Source organism: Mixophyes fleayi, chromosome 2 (assembly GCF_038048845.1).
Source record: "Mixophyes fleayi isolate aMixFle1 chromosome 2, aMixFle1.hap1, whole genome shotgun sequence".
Lineage (NCBI taxonomy): Eukaryota > Metazoa > Chordata > Amphibia > Anura > Limnodynastidae > Mixophyes > Mixophyes fleayi.
The window spans coordinates 245,548,336-245,553,994 of record NC_134403.1 but is presented as its reverse complement, the minus strand read 5'-3'; positions in this window follow the sequence as shown (position 1 = coordinate 245,553,994).

Below are 5,659 nucleotides of genomic sequence, written 5' to 3'. Positions count from 1 at the left end.
TCTGTTTGAAATATCTGTGCATTGATTAATTACAACTCCAATTTGTCTAATGGTTATTAGTATTCCTCCCAACATTTGGGTTGGTGGCCTCGGAACAGGGATGTGGTGCTTTTGAAGCGCTAGGCTGCCCTATTCTCCCCTTCAAACACCTTCATTGCTGTGAGCACTGCTATGTAGAGCAGCATTGAACAGCAGATACTTTCCACCCGCAGAGAAATCTGTCCCAATCAGGATGGCGGGACAGAGCCCTCATATAGGGACTGTCCTGACTAAATCTGGTTGGTTGGGTGGTATGTATTAGTATTTCTCTTGCACAGTTGGGGGACACTGCTCACCATGGGGTATAGACGGCGCTGTTTGGAGTTAGGCACTAAAAAAAAAAAAAAAAAAGACTTGTTTGGCCTGTTCCCATCCCCTCTATCTCCCCTCTTACCGGAGATATACGTTTTAATTGGAGTAGGCACGTATTTCTTTCACTTAGAAAAAGATAAAAATATCTGACTGCCGTGTTTAGCTGTATTCAGGGTGGGACAGCCGTACAGTGCTTAAAGCTGACTTTCCCCTCCAACTTAGGCTGGACACTGCAATAGGCTCCCCGGCAGAAGTGATCACTCGGTCACTCAGAAAGTGACTGGGGACACAATGCTGTACTAGGACAGCAGCTCCAGTCTCCCATTTCCAACTGGATCAAGCCTGAGCTGTCGGAGGTCTCTGCCCACACCTGCACACCACGGCACCGTTGAGGAAACGCCGAGGGATGCCAGGTACCAAGTTCTGGGGCAGTTCACTGGCAGGGAGCTCTGGGCACACAGCTGCTACCAGTTTTTCTGTGACTGATACAGGTGCCAATTTGTGAGCAGGAGGTGGTACTTGTAGTGGGCAGAGACACTCCGTCTCAGGCTTTGCTCACAGCAGCAGCTTTTTCACACTGCTTACAGCCTCTGCGGTGCCTGTCACAGTTGTCCTGAGGGAAAAACTTCAATTCTCAGGCTGAGTGAATTTTTATCGCCTACTTTTTGCCTGTCATTGTATCATCATCATCATCATCATTTATTTATATAGCGCCACTGATTCCACAGCACTGTACAGAGAACTCATTCACATCAGTCCCTGCCCCATTGGAGCTTACAGTCTAAATTCCCTAACATACACGCACATACAGACAGGCAGAGACTAGGGTCAATTTAGATAGCAGCCAATTAACCTACTAGTATGTTTTTGGAGTGTGGGAGGAAACTGGAGCACCTGGAGGAAACCCACGCAAACACGGGGAGAATATACAAACTCCACACAGATAAGGCCATGGTCGGGAATTGAACTCATGACCCCAGCGCTGTGAGGTAGAAGTGCTAACCACTTAGCCACGTGCTGCCTGTATGTTTTATTCTTCTATATAGGTATCGTTCCACCTTTCATATATAGCGGGCACTACTTCAAACACAATCGCATATAGTGTGTGTGTGTGTATGTATATGTATATATATGTGTGTATGTATATGTATATATATGTATATATATGTATATGTATATATATGTATATATATGTATATGTATATATATGTATATATATATATATGTATATATATGTATATATATATATATGTATATATATGTATATATATATATATGTATATATATATATATATATATATATATACAATAATCTGTGTTACTGATTTTTCTAACACAAAAGTCAATTTGTGTGTGAAATACTCAGTCACCGGGGCATATTCAATTGTCCGTGTTATTCGCAAAAGTAACGCGGCGTTAACAGTATTACGGTAACTCTAAGCCGGATTTCAGCTCTCAGCTCCCTGAGCTGCGAGCTAAAAGCCAGCGTTAAAAGTACCGTAATAACGGTAATAGTGTGCAAGCCGCGTTACTTTTGCGGGTAACGTGGACAATTGAATATGCCCCATCTTGTCAGAAAGAGGGACTAGTTCCATGTCCATGACTGCCGGTACCACTTTGTCACCTTGAATAAGAAAAATATTTTACCAAACAAAATTGCCTTGTAGATGGTTAGACCCGGATACTCTGTGCGCGACTTGCGAGGCTGAGGACCTGGACTAGCACTCATCTGGGGAGGCCTCCGGCGTACCAGCCTGGGCCAGGACACTTCCCTTTGGACAGGCATTGCAGCAACTCCAAGAGATGTTAGCGATGTCCATTGCACCTACCTGGATGCAAAACCTGGAAAGATCTGTACAAGGTCTGGTCAGAGTTTCTGCATCCCTGGAAAGAATATTAGTCTTCTTCCTCAGGTAGGCAGTGCAAATGCCAAGTTCAAACCCAGGCCCAAGAACTGCCAGAGTCGGACACTAACCCATCTCTTATTGGTGACTTGTTGAAGACTGAGAAACTAAGGAGTTATCTGCCTGGGAGGATGATTCCCCCAACAGGCAAGGAGTGGAGGATCTCATTCTAGCGGTAAAACAAGTGCTAGACATTTCTGAGGACGGCCAGGTGACTTATCAGGTATCCATGAAAAAATTGTTTCTTTTTTAGTTTATTTTCCATACTCCCCACAATTGACAGAGATTTGGCAAGAGGCCAGAATGAAACCTAATAGTAGATATCCGATTCCCAGAAGATTTTGCCTAATTTAGCCATTTCCAGACTCTGAAGTGGAGTCATGGGAAAATTACTCCAGCGTGGATGCTTCCATTGCGCATTTAGCAAAAGTCACTATTATTCCACTACCCAGTGCTGCTAACATAAAAGATGTCACTGATCGAAAATGTGAGGGCATCATGAAATACATATATTTTGGTTTCAGAGGCTTCCCTACATCCCGTAACGGCGGCAGCATGGGTAGTAATAGCGGTGGAAAAGTGGGCCTCTTCCCTCAGTGATAGCCTTCAGTCGGGAGTTCCTAGAGCTGAACTGTCTTCCTTGGCCGACCACATTAAGGAGGCGGACTAATATGAGATGCAATACTTTACACAGGTCAGGAATTATCTGGGACCTCCCTGGAAGTGGCTGCTACACACACACACACTGTGGTTGAGATCATGGGACACCAATGCTAAATCTAAAATGCTTTTGGAGGCATTACCATATGATGACTCCGCATTATTCGGTCAACCTTTAGAGAAATTCATCTCTCAGGCCACTGGGGAAAGAAGTGCATTTCTGCCAGTGGCTGCTCCCAAGACAAAAGATAGGCGTTTTCGTTTTGCAGGCAGATCCAAAGGCACCCCTACCAGAGGACATTCCTCAATAGCCCGGGGAGTCACACAGGTTGGTAGGCAGGCTTGGACAGGGCGGCAGCACCACCATACTACCCTTCCAGAAGTACGGTGTTGGGGGCCGTCTCCTGATGTTCTGGGACGAATGATACAGTTCTGCCACAGACACCTTTGTAGAAGGAATAGTTCTTAGGGGTTATATCGTAAATCTTTTGGGACCGCCCCCGCAGTGTTTCATGGTTACTCCCCCTCCGCGAGAAGAGGCATGAGGGTGAGCCTTCATAAAGCTATTCTCTCCCTGTTCGGATCAGGGATGATTGTACCGGTCCCAAAAGAACAACGGGGGTTGGGGTTTTACTCGAATCTCTTCCTGATACAAAAACCAGACCTGTCATACTGTCCCATTCTAAACTTAAAGTCCCTCAACGCTCACTTGAGGGCTCCCAGTTTCTGCATGGAATTAATCCGAACTGAACGAGTTTTTAGCATCCTTCGACATCAAGGATGCTTACCTTCATATACCAATATGGCAGGGACATCACATCCTCCTCAGGTTTGCGGTGGACCAATCTCCCTTTTAATTCCAGGCTCTGCCCATTGGTCTGGCAACGGTACTAAGAGTATTTACGAAAGTCATGGCAGTGATTGCTGCAATCTTACATCAGCAAGGATTAACAGTCCTTCCGTATTTGGACAATCTCCTGATAAAGGCAGATTCGGCGTCTCGGACGAGGTCCCATCTGCATCTGACTGCCCAGATATTAGAGTCTCACTGCTGGATTATAAACCTAAAAAAATCAAGTCTAGTGCCCACTCAACACATGGTTTTCCTGAGCCTTTTGTTCAACACCAGTTGCCAAAGAGTCTTTTTGCCTCCAGAAAAAATCCGGAACATGCAACAACAGGTAAAAGCTCTGTTGTCCCCAAAGCGTGTATCCATCTTTCAGTGCATGAAGATGATAGGACCATGGTGCCATGCTTCGAGGCGATTCCATTTCCGCCTCTTCCAGTAAGAGCTCCTTTCGAAATGGAACAGGTCGATTCCCCATTTAGAAGTCCAGTTCCTTCACCTGTCACAGAGAACCCACCTGACCTTTGTTGTGGTGGACGCAAGCAGGGAATCTCAATCAGGGAAGACCATTTTCAGTATGGGATTGGACCATTGTGACAACCGATGCCAGGCTGGGGTGGTGACATTGAATCTCTGACTGCAGGGCCTCAACCCATCAATGTACGAGAGCTAAGGGCAGTCTCCAAGGCGTTGGTCCAAGCACAGTCCCGATTGAAAAACAGATCCATTTGTATTCAATCCAACAGTGCCACAGCCGTGCCATATATCAGCCACCAAGGGGGAACCAGAAGTCCTCTGGCCATGAAGAAGGTGGCCAAGCTCATGGTGTGAGCGGAACAGTGGGTTGGTGGTATTCATACCAGGAGTGGACAACTGGGAAGCAGATTACCTGAGTCACCATGCCATTCACTCGGGAGAGTGGTCCCTCCACCCAGAGGTTTTCTCACTGATTTTGCAAAGGTGGGGTCAGCCGGAAGTGGACATGATGGCCTGTCGGTTGAATTGCAAGGTCACCAAGTATTGTGCCAGGTCACGGGATCCTCAAGTGTACCTAGTGGATGCCATGATGGGTCCTTGGAGGTTCGGGATGATTTACATCCCCCCCCTATACCAATGTCACCCTGGGTATTGAATAAGATCAGACACAAAGGAGTCAAGGTCATTCTTCTGCCATCTGATTGGCTAATAAGACCATGCTACACAGATTTTTTTCACCATGACAAACGGCGCACCTTGGAAGATCTGCTCAGCCAAGGTCCGTTTTTTCATCAGGACCTAGCACGGTGGCTTTGACGGCCTGGAGGTTGAAACCTTAATACTCCGATGTAAGGGTCTCTCAGATAGGGTCATTCACACAATGATAAAGGCTAGAAAACCAACATTTTAGAGAAATTATCATTGTGTCTTGAAGACATATAGATTGGTATGAGCAGAAGTGTGTGTCAACCTCCTCCTTTCCATTTAGCCACAGTGTTCGCATTCCTTCAGGACGATTTGGATAAGGGTTTGTGGCTGGTATCCCTTAAGGTACAGGTGCCGGCCCTGTCAACTTATTTTCAGAGGTGTCTGGCTCTACTGCCAGAGGTACAGACTTTTCTCCAGGGGGTCTTGCATGTTCTGCCACCCTTTGTTCCTCCGGTGGTTCCTTGGGACCTAAACTAAGTCCTAACTGCATTACAGAAACCGCCATTTGAACTGCTGGAATCTATTTCCTTCAAGCTTCTCATTTGGAAAGTTGATTTTTTTTTGGGCAATTTCTTCGGCAATACGTGTGTTAGAGTAGGCAGCACTTTCCTGCAGAGCTCCCTTCTTGGTTTTTCATGAAAACAGGGCTGTCTTCAGAACTCTGCCTTTCTTTCAACCAAAAGTTGTATGCAAATTTCATATAAACCAGGAT